A 15,650-nucleotide genomic window follows, 5' to 3' on the forward strand; every position below is an offset into this window, starting at 1 on the left:
GTTTTTGGCAACGATGTCCTGTGGATTATTGTGGAAGATAAATCCTTTCTAGAACAACCACATTAAAAGAGACGCTGCTCAGCAAAGAAAAGCGATTGAGGAATTTGCAACAGCAACCAGACCAAATGAAGGGCTTCTCCCTCGTTCGGATTTTGAATTAGCATCGCTAGAAACTGAGGAACAGCTAGAGGATTTAGATCAGGGCCTACCGGTAGATCCGGAGTACAAGCCACAAGTAGAGTAGTTTTTGCGCTGGTAAATTCCTCGCGCAGACGTTAATAATCGTTTGCATCAGACGATTGCTGTTCACCAAATCCTTTTTTAGAAAACAACCCATAACTGAACTCTATCATTTATTTAACATACTCCAGCTATGGGAACTTGAACAAAAAACAATTGCATTTTGTAGTTGTTGTGGTTTAAGATATAACAATCTCAAAGATACTTTTATTATGTTCTAGATATTACAATGTAGCAACAGATGAATGGTGCGTTCACAAAATTATTGCTGTGGTCTGCAGCTAATGTAAATGTGTACATATTTGTGCGCAAAGTAACATGACATGTTTGGCCAGAAAATACGTAAGATGTTAATGTTATTTCCGGCACTGCATTTGACCGCCAACTACCAGACTGAGGACGTCGCTCCAGTCGTCCCGAAAAATGTGTACCAGCGACACAAAAGTCAACTGGCCAAACACAGAAGATCAGCACCGTTCGACAGGTCACGGGTGTATCCTTTGCTCGATATACAATGATTGTGTAGAGGACATAATTTGTTTCCGTATATGGAAAATAATTTGTTCGCCCATAAGGCTTAATAAAACGAATCTTATAGTCTAATCTTAAACAAACAGATAAAACACATAAACAGAGATTAAGCAAACTAAACATAGAGGATTATAAGGAGCCATTAATTAGTCGGACTCGAAAAGCAGATATCGAGATGTTACAATCGAAATGATAAAAAGCAGTTAAATGATTTCATAGCTCGCAGAAAAGGATCATTTTGGCCGTAAAAGGTAAGGCCCGCCGGAATGAATATAGATAGTAAGGATGGGGCACAAATATTGTTGAGGAGAATCTTAGCGATGAAAATAGCTTGCGTATGTAAGAGGAGTGATTTTAGATCTACAATTCCATCCGAGGCAGACTGCAGCTAGTCGATAGTGCCGTCCGTGGTCAGAAACCATGCGTTCCCCCGTTCGTCTGCAATGTGAACCGTGGACAGGTAAACACTTTGGAGATGAATATTTTCTGCTGGGAGGGATAGGTTATGGTCTGCTAAGGTGGCTTTGGCATGCAGAAGTATTAAACGCAGAAGCAGTACGCAGAAGTTCAACGTGCACATGCATCAAATTGTGATGCGTTTCGTTGTCAGATAGCGCTCAGTTACGGATGCCTTCGTCGATCGACAAGGACCGAAATCCACCAATCCAGGCAATTCCACAACCTCTTCGATGTTAACTGAAAAAGCGAAGCCCTTATTTTACACGACAAATTAACACCCAACAGTAGAGCTTGCCATTCCGGCTAGAGCCCGTTTGTGGGTCAGCTTCTTCGGCCCCGTCCACCTTTATGATTTTAGTCACCTGTTTGTAAAAAGCACCGGTGCGGCGTTCGCGGATCAAATCACTCATGTTGTTTAAATAAAAATGTTTGAACACTTGCGATGTAATCACTGGAGTTGGTTGCTTGTGTAGTGTCTTGTTTTTTCGAATGATGCAAAATACAGATCCTTCAATCTAACCGATCCTTTTGTGATATACGTGCCGGTACCGTCCGTTGCCATAATGACCTCTTTGTAATAATGGCACCGTTTAGTGTTACAAGCATAAATGTTTGGAATAGTAAAAATTATACATTAAACCTTCTTCTACATATCGTGCCATATAACTTATGGCTGGATTTTCATCACAACATTAGCGCGTTTGCAATATCATCCAGTTCCTCATATCAAAAACCGGTGCAAAAATGTACTCTTTCACACGGCAAATTTGACGAAGAAAATGCACATGTGTGTGCGCAATATCCAGTAATGAGCACGAGCGAGAGCGCATGACGCCGAAGAAGCGAACAGCATGAGAATATCGTTCAGTCATCGAGCGAGCTTTCGATTCGGCGAGAGAGCAAGCAGGAGAGCAACAGCGGTTAGAAAGAGCACTCTTTAATTTTGGCCGTTGAAAGTCTAATTGTTCTCTTTGGGCAAAAGGTCGCGCGACCCAAAACTTGGAACTAATCGTGACCGTTTTTGGACGTCGCGTTTCGGTCTTGATTATGTGCCAAAGGAAGCAGGTTTGACCTCAACTCGGTCGCGTTTTGAGGTGTGTGGCTTGGCTAAAGCGCTTTTTTTTAGCTTTTGCAAAATTTAACGAACGGAAATTCAGCGAAAAGCAAAAAAATAAATTAAGGTGGTAGAGGTGGTACACGTGTCTATCAGTACTATTTGTCCTTTTTACTCTACTCTTCGCCCTAGTATTTATTCTTTGGCTTGGAATGTGCTGTTCTGTCGTCCTGCTACTGCTACCACATATCAGCTGTGTGTGGGGAAAGTGAAGGGAAGACATTATTGTGATATTTGCCAACCTGCTCAGGTCTGTATTTCTGTAAGAAAACTATCGAAGAGAAAGCGGATTTGAACGGATTCTTACCATGAGTGTTTGCGGCGCTCGTCTGAAGATAATGCTACGGCGATATAGTGTCAGAGAGTTGCTAACGACTGCGTTTTATTCTACGCGCAGCGCGTGAAACTTAAATCTTAATCTGCTACGTTAAGGTCATGATTTTGGTTCGAGGATGCATCAAAATGTTGCGTAATGGGTGTGCGCAATAATATGATGCGATTTTTTTAGTTAGTCAAATGATATTCTTTTGGTGTGTTTTTTTAATGTCTTCCTTGTGTTTCGAGTTGTTTGTGTTCTGTTGTGAAATTATCGAAATGGCAAACAAAACTGTTTTTGGCAACAATGTCCTGTGGATTATTTTGGAAGATGGATCGTTTCTAGAACAACCATACTAAAAGAGACGTTGCTAGGCAAAGACAGGCGATTGAGGAATTTGCAGCAGCAATCCGGCCAGATGAAGGGCTTCTTCCTCGGTCGGAGTTTGAATTAGAACCGGTAGAAACTGAGGAACAGCTAGAGGATTTTGATCAAGGCCTACAAGTAGATTCGGAGTACAAGCCACAAGTCGAGAAGTTTTTGCGCCGGTAAATTCCTTGCGCAGACGTTAATAATCGTCTGCATCAGACGACTGCTGTTCAGCAAATCCTTTTTCAGAAAACAACACATAACTGAACTCTGTCGTTTATTTATTATACTCCTGCTATGGGAAGTTAAACAATTGCATTTTGTAGTTGTTGTGGTTTAAGATATATAAATCTCAAAGATAGTTTTATTATGTTCTACATATCACAATGTAGCGACAGATGCAGCAGCGGACCAAACGGTAGGCGGAGTAGGCGGTCGCCTAGGGCCTCGCCGTGTCGGGGGCCCCAAACAACTTGTGCCGATTGTGCGATTTTTGGAAATTTCGCAGCAGAGTTAATTTATAGCACATAATCTAATTAAAAAGGTAGAAAATTGATCGAAAATATCATTAGATTTTATATATCCTTGATTAGATAATTTTTTTTTATTTCATTAGCTATATCGGCCCGGTTACACGGCTACGCAAGAGAAGTATGCAGTGTATTCAAACTCCTTCTTCTTTATCGGCACGAAATCTTTAGGATGTTTAAGCCTACCATTTCTATTTTTTAACTTTATTTACCCGTAGGATAGTCAGTGCTGCGTACGGAGGTTTGGTGGTCCAAATGATTTTTTTCCGTGGTCCTGTCTTGTACAGACCGACTGCGCTACCAATACACCATTTGGCCGCCCCGTGAACCCTTATATGCCCTTTTACTTCAACCTATTCATGTATTCTATTTCTTGAACGGGATTTTTTCATCTGTTTGTAAATGATCCTACCGTTAGATGCTAGAATAGAAATCATGCTTATTTTCACTTCCGCAATATTCGCCAGCTATTGCCATTGCGATTCTCGTGGTGTGGTATTGTTTTCTCTCCCCGATTGAACCGTGAAAATGTCCAGCCTACGTGTTTCGAAACAGTATTGTGGTGAAGTGTTGTGTTTGGTATTTCGATTGTCACAATTTCTGCAAGTTTGCAAGCCGGTAATGATGTTATAACCGACACAATCTGTCAGTGTACTACGAAATAGCTAGCATTGATAGCATGAAACGGAAAGCATCCTTTATCTGGCTCAAACTTTCCGTCGGCTGGTACGAAATTCCATACAAAACCAGCTGTGTAGGATTGCGCCCTACACTGATTAATTTGAGAATTCAAGAGGTGAATCTTCCAAGGGGGTCAAAAATAACAGCTTGATTTTTAACTCATCGGAGAGCGCTACCAGGTGTCTAATGTTCGCTACCCGTTTCCAGGACTTGCATTAGATCTGACAGCTGGATGGTTAAAGGATAAACTCCAAAATCTGGCTGTTGACTCATTTGTTTATTGAAATGCTATGGGTAGACACCACCCATGGTGTTGCTCTATTAGCGACGTTTAATCATTTCAACCTAACAATTTCTAAATTCCCCATTTTGTCCAATGACCAAAGGTAATCCTGTCCTAGTAGTTCTTATCCATATTCCTAGGTGGCGCTAATCGTCTCGTTTTATGGCCTACCTTTAGGCGCTTTGTCTATCCTAAATAGCCGACCTTCTAGGCGCTTTATCTATCCTAAACACCAGCTGTTTTCCGATTTCCGATACCAGGAGAGCATCCACGGAAGAGGTAGCTCCTGGTACTGCGCCGTAAGGTATGCAATGTTTATACACTAACTTTGCAACCAATTTTCCGCCGTAAGGTATGCAATGTTTAAACACTAACTTTTCATACAAACCAGCCTTTTTTCAGATTTCCGATACCAGGAGAGCATGTTGTTCAAGAGGTAACATCTTCCATCCCCCTCCCCCCCTTCCCCCACCAAGATAGCGCGCAAGATGGCGGCCAAGATGGCGGCCAAGATGGTGGACAAGATGGCGGCCAAGATGGCGGACAAGATGACGGCCAAGATGGCGGACAAGATGGCGGCCAAGATGGCGGACAAGATGGCGGACAAGATGGCGGCCAAAATGGCGGACAAGATGGCGGCCAAGATGGCGGACACAAGATGGCGGCCAAGATGGCGGACACACGATGGCGGACAAGATGGCGGCCAAGATGGCGGACACAAGATGGCGGACAAGATGGCGAACACAAGATGGCGGACAAGATGGCGGCCAAGATGGCGGACACACGATGGCGGACAAGATGGCGGACAAGATGACGGACAAGATGGCGGACACAAGATGGCGGCCAAGATGGCGGCCAAGATGGCGGACAAGATGGCAGACACACGATGGCGGACAAGATGGCGGCCAAGATGGCGGACAAGATGGCGGACAAGATGACGGCCAAAATGGCGGACAAGATGGCGGACAAGATGGCGGACACAAGATGGCGGCCAAGATGGCGGACAAGATGGCGGACAAGATGGCGGACACAAGATGGCGGAAACAAGATGGCGGCCAAGATGGCAGCCAAAATGGCGGACAAGATGGCGGACACACGATGGCGGACAAGATGGCGGCCAAGATGGCGAACAAGATGGCGGACAAGATGGCGCACAAGATGGCGGACGATTGGGGGTGGTGGCTTGTGGAAGGTGAGTGGAGACCCGTGGGAGGTGGGAGGTAAGTGGTGTCCCATGGGAGGTAAGTGGTGACACGTGGGTGGTGGTGTCACGAGGGGTAAGTGACACGAGGGGGAGGTGACACGAGGGGGGGGATGACGGCTAATCGACGGCTAATAGACGGCTAATCGACAGCTAATCGACGGCTAATCGACGGCTAAAAGGCATGGAATATGCATGGAATTGCATAAGAAGTTCCGCCATCTTGCTCGGCTGGTACCAGGTGTCACCTCTTGAAAAACTTGCTCTCCTGGTATGGGAAATCTGAAAACAGCTGGTTTTGTATGGAATTTCGTACCAGTCGATGGAAAGTTTGAGCGAGAGAGATAAGGGATACTTCCCATTTCGTCCATCTCACTTGCACTTGGGATTTGCAACTATCATCGGGAAGCGCCGAGAAGTGAGCGATGAAGGGAGAAGGGGGAAGAGGGGGAAAGAAGATGTCACCACTTGAAAAATATGCTCTCCTGGTATCGTAAATCTGAAAACAATTATTTGCGCGGCCATGTTATAGTGGTTTTCACAGTTGACCAGTTGATTTGGTCATTGGACAAATTTGTCAGCAATCAACTCTCGTGGCCCTGTGCCTAATGGATCAAAGAATGCTATAAAACATAATCAATTGTTGAAATAGTTCAGTAAGTAGAAGCTCACTACAGAAATCAACCGTTAATTTTTGTTCATCGCCTAAAACATCGACGTAAGCGAATGATCATGGAGGTAGTCTTTCAACACAAAAACTTGACCTAGCATTTTAGTTTTCAAATGCTAAAAGCAATGCAAATCTAACCGACTGTGCATAACACAAATTATTATTATTATATAAAATTTGCGTTGTTTGTTTAATGGGATACACAATGTTAAACAATCCACTAAATAATAAATAAACAAAAAAATCGAAATTCACAACTTAGTAACTCGCTCATTCTGAATTAAACAGGATCGGGTACTGTAGTGGACGCATCATCTGGTTGGTCTCATACACTGACCTTAAGGATCCTGTAGCACGATGTTGCAGCACAATCTCCCGTGTATATTCCGTGCTACCGGTGATATCGTCACAAACACACTTGACCCATCTCACCTGCAGTCGGTGTGTTGTTCCGGAACTGGTCAATACCTGGTTTACGTGAAAGGAGGCAAAGGCGCAGTTCATCGCGAACAGACACGCGTTCATACGTATTACAGAACATCCGTGTTAGGAGATTGTGTGTGATAAATACCCGCTGCAGGATAAACAATAGCGATTAACTTCACCACCAAATGCTGGTGCTTGAGTGTTTTGATAAGCTAAGTTAAGATCGAAGAAGTATAACTGAGTGTTGCATGACAAATATCCCGGAAGCACAGCGAGCGAATCAATGCGATGGCAAAGTGTTCCTTAGATGCTTTAGTTGTAAATTCCAATTCGTGCAGCTTCTCGAAGCTGGCGCACGTATGATTGTAGCTCCATTTTGAAGAGTTCAGATACAGTGGTAACTGGAGTTGGTGGTGATATAGCCGGTTCCGATATTGTATTCGAAGTTGGTGATGGCCCTGGCGGACCATTTGAAGAAGATGATTAGGGGCGGCCCAGCGGCGGATCAAACGGTAGGCGGAGTAGCGCCCCTTCTTACTGCGCTTTTCGCCTTGTCTCATTTCAAGTCCCCTCAATGTTCCCCTTCCCTCCTGTATTGTTTTTAAAATTAGAGGCCCCTAATATATTTCCGCCCTGGGCCTCCAAGGAGATTGATCCTCCACTGGACAGACGAACTCCACTGGCGCTCACGAAATTAGTACTGTGGTCTCCAGCTAATGTAAATGTGTACATATTTGTGCGCAAAGTAACATGACATGTTTGGCCAGAAAATACGTAAGATGTTAATGTTATTTCATGCACTGCAGTTGACCGCCAACTACCCGACTGAGAACGTCGCTCCAGTCGTCCCGGAAAGTGTGTACCAGTGACACAAAAGTCAACTGGCCAAACACAGAAGATCAGCACCGTTCGACAGGTCACGGGTGTATCCTTTGCTCAATATACAATGATTGTGTAGTGTTAAAAGGAAATAATTTGTTCAGTCATATACGGAAAATAATTTGTCCGCCCATAAGGTTTAATATGAGAAATCTTATAGTCTAATCTTAAATCCAATAACGCGTCAGAGGAGGAAACAAACTAAACATAGAGGATTATAAGGAGTCATTTATTAGTCGGACTCGAAAAGCAAATATCGAGATGTTAAAATCGAAATGATAAAAAAAAGCAGTTAAATGATTTCATAGCTCGAAGAAAAGGATCATTTTGGCCGTAAGAGGTAAGGCGCGCCGGAATGAATATGGGAGGACGGGAACGGCGACGACGACAAGGAACATACAGGTTAAGCATAGATAGTAAGGATGGGGCACAAATATTGTTGAGGAGAATCTTAGGGATGAAAATAGCTTGCGTATGTGAGAGGAGTGATTTTAGATCTACAATAGAATCTACAAAGTGAACCGTAGACGGATGATCACTTTGGAGATGATTTTTTTCTACTGGGAGGAATAGGTTATGGTCTGCTAAGGTGGCTTTGGCATGCAGAAGTATTAAACGCAGAAGCAGTACGCAGAAGTTCAACGTGCACATGCATCAAATTGTGATGCGTTTCGTTGTCAGATAGCGCTCAGTTACGGATGCCTTCGTCGATCGACAAGGACCGAAATCCACCAATCCAGGCAATTCCACAACCTCTTCGATGTTAACTGAAAAAGCGAAGCCCTTATTTTACACGACACATTACCACCCAACAGTTGAACTTGCTCCCGACTAGGGCCCACCTGCTGGTCAGCTTCTTCGGCTGCGTCTACCTTTAGGAATTTAGTCACCTGTTTGTAAAAAGCACCGGTACGGCGTTCGCGGTTGATAAAATAAAAGTGTTTCAACACTTTCGATGTATTCACTGGAGTTGGTTGCTTGTGTGGTGTCTTGTTTTTTCGAATGATGCAAACCTACACTTGCTTAAAGTTAAAGCAACCGATCCTTTTGTGTTATACGTGCCGGTACCGTTCGTTGCCATAATGACCTCATTGTAATAATGGCACCGTTTAATGTTACACGCATAAATATTTGGAATAGTAAAAATTATACATTAAACCTTCTTCTACATATCGTGCCATATAACTTATGGCTGGATTTTCATCACAACATTAACGCGCTTGCAAAACCATCCAGTTCCACATACAGCGGCGGATCAAACGGTAGGCGGAGTAGGCGGTCGCCTAGGGCCTCGCCGTGTTGGGGGCCCCAAAAAATTTGTGCCGATTGTGCGATTTTTGAAAATTTTACAACAAAGTTAATTTATAGTAAAAAACTAATTTACAAGGTAAAAAATTTATCAAAAATATCTTCCTTGGTTATATAAAACATTTGTTTCTATGTGATAAATTAAATGCAGAGAAGAATATCGACTTAGTGACTTTAAAGTATAAACGAAATTGTACCAGGACCAGGACACTAATTTTCCCGTTGGCCGAGAAAAGTTTCTTCGAAAACTACCTGTTTCCGAATGTATAATACCAGGAGAGCATCCACGGAAGAGGAGGCACCTAGTACAGCAAATTTGGTCGAAAACCGCCGAAAGGTATGCAATGTTTAAACACTAACTTTCCCGTTGGTCGTGAAAAATTTCTTCGAAAACTACCAGTTTCCGAATTTAAAGTACCAGGAGAGCATGCACGGAAGAGGTAGCTCCTGGTACTGCGCCGTAAGGTATGCAATGTTTATACACTAACTTTGCAACCAACTTGCAACGCAATGCGCCGTAAGGTATGCAATGTTTATACACTAACCTTGCAACCAACTTGCAATGCAAGTTTGGTGCATGCAAGAAACTTGCAGCAAGATGGCGCGCAAGATGGCGTCCAACTTCGTACTTGCATGCAACAAACTTGCATGCAAGCTTGCATGCAAACTTGCATGCAAGTTTGTATGCAAGTTTGTATGCAAGAACTTGCATGCCATAAACTTGCATACAAACTTGCATGCAATTTCTTGTATGCAAGTTCTTGCATGCAAACTTGCATGCAAGTTCTTGCATGCAAACTTGCATGCAAGTTCTTGCATGCAAAGTTGCATGCAAGTTTGCATGCTAGAACTTGCATACAAACTTGCATACAAACTTGCATGCAAACTTGCATACAAACTTGCATGCAAACTTGCATACAAACTTGCATGCAAACTTGCATGCAAGAATTTGCTTGCAAGAACTTGCATGCAAGTTTGCATGCAAGCTTGCATGCAAGTTTGTTGCATGCAAGTACGAAGTTGGACGCCATCTTGCGCGCCATCTTGCTGCAAGTTTCTTGCATGCACCAAACTTGCATTGCAAGTTGGTTGCAAGGTTAGTGTATAAACATTGCATACCTTACGGCGCATTGCGTTGCAAGTTGGTTGCAAAGTTAGTGTATAAACATTGCATACCTTACGGCGCAGTACCAGGAGCTACCTCTTCCGTGCATGCTCTCCTGGTACTTTAAATTCGGAAACTGGTAGTTTTCGAAGAAATTTTACACGACCAACGGGAAAGTTAGTGTTTAAACATTGCATACCTTTCGGCGGTTTTCGACCAAATTTGCTGTACTAGGTGCCTCCTCTTCCGTGGATGCTCTCCTGGTATTATACATTCGGAAACAGGTAGTTTTCGAAGAAACTTTTCTCGGCCAACGGGAAAATTAGTGTCCTGGTCCTGGTACAATTTCGTTTATACTTTAAAGTCACTAAGTCGATATTCTTCTCTGCATTTAATTTATCACATAGAAACAAATGTTTTATATAACCAAGGAAGATATTTTTGATAAATTTTTTACCTTGTAAATTAGTTTTTTACTATAAATTAACTTTGTTGTAAAATTTTCAAAAATCGCACAATCGGCACAAATTTTTTGGGGCCCCCAACACGGCGAGGCCCTAGGCGACCGCCTACTCCGCCTACCGTTTGATCCGCCGCTGAGGACAACAGAAACGAGGGACAAACATCTGAAACAAGGACTAGACAAAAGGAAGAACAAATAAGAACAAACGATAGTGCGTACTACCTACAGGATGGGGAAGGGGAGGGATTCATAGGGTGATTCCGATCTCTTTGGCGAAGTCGAACAAAATCCGTGCGTATTCGTAGTCCTTCTGACCCAGAAAGTCGCGAATTGGCACAGCAGCGGATCTTCCTGATGCCCGAACGGCTGCTAGAAGACCGGGTCTTGCGGCATCGAATTCACCACATGACCAGAGGATGTGGTCGATGTCATGGAATCCAACACTACAGCTACAAACCTTGGAGTCGGACATACCTATACGTTGAAGGTGCGTATTCATTGCATAATGGTTCGACATAAGTCATACGAATGAACGCACGACCTACCGGGAGCCTGTGAAACCAAGGACGCAGGGATACCTGAGGTGAGATTGAATACAAGAACCTCCCGAGCTCATCGTCATCCCACATGCTCTGCCAGCGAGCCATGCAAAGCTGTTGTGGGGTACGAAGGAACTCGTGAGGGGGAATCGACCTCTCAAAAAAGTTGCCTTCAGAGGCACCTCGTTTGGCCAAAAGATCTGCCTTTTCATTTCCGGGGATACCGCAGTGAGCAGGCAACCAGATAAGCGATATTCGAAACGCTTTGTTGTGCAGAGAGCTTAGTATATCCAAGATTTTTCGGATGAAGTAATCAGAGCTCTTTATAGCCTCAACGGATTTCAGTGATTCGACAGCGCTGAGGCTGTCTGTGAATATAAAATACTGATCCGGAGGACTCGCACTTATTAGTAACAGGGCGTAAAAAATAGCAGCCAGCTCAGCTACATAGATTGAGCATGGCTGTCTAAGTTTGCGGAAGATTTCGGTGCATGTGTTATATACACCAAAATCCGTGCCCACCTCCGAAGAGGATCCATCAGTGAAATACTGGTTCTTATAGGGTTGGCCATACTTATCCACAAAAATGCTGGGAATTGTCCTCCAGCGAAATTCATTTGGAATGTTCTTCGTTTCCTCCCTCATCGAGGTGTCGATTATTAGAAGGGAATTGTAGGACTCCGGTAAACTGGCGCAGTAAATTGCTCTTGTGGCGCTAGGGTTTGCCTGTAAAGATAAAAAATCACGATATACATCCATGATTTTGCATTTAGAACCTGCCTCTTGTAGCGAATTTCATTCAGTTTAATGATTTGTCAAATTTCACATCGCCCGAGATGCCTTGACTTGGATGTAACCTTGGCTGAAATAAAGAAACTATTCAGCAAAGCATATTCCAAGTCACATAGAGCTATTGTTGTTATTTTAGGTTTTTACAGACATTTCACCCTAGCGGCTTTGTCTCTTAGTCTGAGAAAGCCTTTTGACCGATCTGGACATCTAATGTCGTGTTTTAGATATTTGGTCATTGTAGTTGATTAGTGCCGAGCCTGGGTCAGTAATCACGAATGAAAAGTATCGTAAAAATATACGACACGTCCTGTTTGCGGTCAGCTCCCACCTGGACTGTGATACTCATATGAGACATATCATTTTAACGTGAGTACTTCAAATTGCACTTAAGCAGTTCTTGAGAATCTTGCGTCAGATTATACCCCTATCCCATTTCGTCAACATATCGCATACCAAATTAGTATATTACTAATATATATACCGCGTACTAAATTAGTATACCCCTGTCTACTAAAATAGCATAGCGTATACTAAACCACCATCTTCCGGGTATACTTAAACCGCATATCGTAAATAGTAAATAAAGCGTATACTTAAAAAGAATATTCCGGGTATACTAAAATAACACACCGTAAATAGTAAACTTTTGGTATATGTCTTACTAAATTATTATATGCCTAGTACAGTACAGTACAGTAGTAGTATAGTTTGCGTAAACCTATAGAAGCGTATAGTATACCAGTATTCCTAGCAATTTTACCATGTAAAATTAAGTCTTAGAGAGATAGACCTGTAAATTAGTATGGGCCATCTGGTACGGGGATTACTAACTTAGTATTCACATACATACCCTAAAATATTTATTTATTAATCAAATATATACTTCAAAACTAATTTATTATTTTTCTGCCACCCACATATCAAATTGGTAAATTCCTAGTATACCACGTCCAAAATATGGTATTTCCGCATAGAAAAAAGTATAGCGTATACTAATAGCATATTCCGGGTATACTTAAATAACACACTGTAAATATGAAGTTTTTGGTATCCGTATTACTAAATTAGTATATGGCTAGTACAGCAGATTTACGCTTTGATGCGTTGACTGTAGCACTGACTCAGAACCTGGAGAACTAATACACTGGTATACTAATTTATTATATTCCCAGTATACTGCGTACCATATAAGTATATTCCTGCCTACTAAAGTAGTACAGTGTAAAATAAAAAGCATATTCCGGGTGTACTTAGATAGCATACCGTAAGCAGTAAATTTTTGGTATCGGTCTTACTAAATTTGTATATGCCTAGTACAACAGATTTATGCTTTGATGCGTTGATGATTCAAGGATTCAAGGAGCGTATTATAGTTTGCGTAAACCTACAGTAGCGTACAGTATACCCATACCAATACTGTCGTATACAATTTTACCTTGTAAAATTAAGTCTGAGAGGGATATATCTGAAAATTAGTATGTGTCATCTGGTTCGGGGAATACTAATTTAGTATTCCCATATATACTTAAAATAATAATTTAGCAGTTTGCTACGACATGTATACTAAATTATTATACAGGTATACTAAAGTAGTATACTGCATAGACTGAATGCATACAGCGGTATACTAAAATAATATACCCCATTTACTAAAACAGTATATCGGTATACTAAAATAGTATGCCCCATTTACCATAACAATATATCGGTATACAAAAATAGTATACCCCATTAACCAGAACAATGTATCGGTATACAAAAATAACAACCAGTATACTAAATTAGTATACCCATACACCAAGTTCATACACCGGTCCACAAAAATAGTATACTCCACATACTAAAAAGGTATGTTGGTAAACTAAAATAGTATACATCATACACTGTAATAGTACTCCCCGCATACTAAAATAGTATATCAGTGTACTAGAATAACATACCCAACATACTAAAATGGTGTACTCCAAACACCAAAATAGTATACCCCCCGTACGTAATAGATACGGAATCGGTACAGGGCCAAGGTCAATGGTCAAGGATGGGGGAGTAGGAGTGACCCTGGTTGATTTAGTATAGCTCGTATACTAAATTAGTGTACCCCGCATACAAAATTAGTTTACCGTTACTAAATTAGTATATCCCTAGTATTCCAAATATTTCATATATATTTCATTTCTGTCATTTCTAATCTTCCTTGATTTGTTTAATCAGGATAGTGAGTCCTGCGCTCACTTGACATTTGGAAGCTTTGGGGCGGCCCGGTGGCATATGATGGGGGATCTGTATTTTTTTTATTTATTCAGAGTATTACAGAGGGAACTGTATTACCGACCAAAATAAAAATCGTTTTGAAAATCTTGTGAAAAATCCTGCTAGAAAACGCGCGAATACCCAAGGACAACAATTAAAAACATTCTCAAATTGCGCGTCTATGGACGTCGATACGTGTAAAAAACTTCCATTTGGCTCAAAGGCTCAAATCAAAATCATAGAAAACATGGAAAAATAAATTGTTGGCGAGGGGATCATAGAAAGCCTAGCGAAAGAAAGGAGTTCAAAGAAGAAATGTGAAATCAAAAATGGTCCACACAAAAAAAACAATTTACCAAAACAGTATATCAGTATACTAAAATAGTATACCTGTATACTAAATTGGTATACTCATACGCCAAGTTCATACACCAGTCTACAAACATAGTTTACCCCATTTACGAAAATGGTATATCGGTATACTAAAATAGTATATACCATACACTAAACAGTATTCCCCGTATACTAAAATAGTACAGGCCGGGATCACAGGTCAGGAATGGGGGAATAGGTGGTCAAGTGACCCTAGGACAGGGAGTAGATGCGGAATGCCGCTCCAAACATGGAGAACAGACGCTCCGAAGTAGAGTCATGATGGACCCCCCCCCCCCCCCCCTCCCAATTTAGCCATGCCAATGCCAGCCATGCCACCCAAGGGGTTGGGTTTCCCCGTATACCCAAGCTCGGATGACTGAGAGACATGTTACCGTTCCGTACGACGAGCACGTATTGAGTAGGAGAAGGGAGTGGAGAGCCTTTGTTATCCTTCTAGAGGCTTCGGATCCTGCCCCGTATCAGCGAGGTATTGTTACATCACTGCCACAGAACTCTTTACTACTTACTTCCTTCGCTACTTTACTTTCCTATATATCTTTCTGAGCGATTTTTTATTTTGTGTATCTTGGCACGGGATGTGTTTTCTCACCTAGATAAGTGTTTGAAATATGGTACTGATAATTTGATTACTATCTCAGCTGCCAAATTTCCAGATAGAAACAAGTAGATTCTCCTAATAGTAGTGTGGTAGTGTGTGATGTATGTAAGCAAATGCCATATCACACTGATGCATCGTCGCAAAACGATCAGCTGGACGACGCCATTATGTGTGGTGGAGAAAAAACAAATGTGCGAGGAAGACACACTTGTTTAACACAGCTATACATACAAGACCAATGAACGCTACATGTACAAGTGTGAGAGAATGGTGGTGGCATGAAGTGTGCGGCATGAACCAATACATTGACATTCGAGGGAGCTTGTAGAGGAGTTTCTATTCCGTGTGTGTTCAAGCAGGACCGGGATTAGAGAGCATTTCAAAATTTTGTAAGGCCGTAAGTCCGAATGTTTGCATTATTACAAGATTATTTTCTCTCTTGTTGGAATTATTGTTGCGGTTGAACCTGTTTTTATCGCAAAATATCTCACCAATTACAT

Source organism: Anopheles moucheti, chromosome 2 (assembly GCF_943734755.1).
Source record: "Anopheles moucheti chromosome 2, idAnoMoucSN_F20_07, whole genome shotgun sequence".
NCBI lineage: Eukaryota > Metazoa > Arthropoda > Insecta > Diptera > Culicidae > Anopheles > Anopheles moucheti.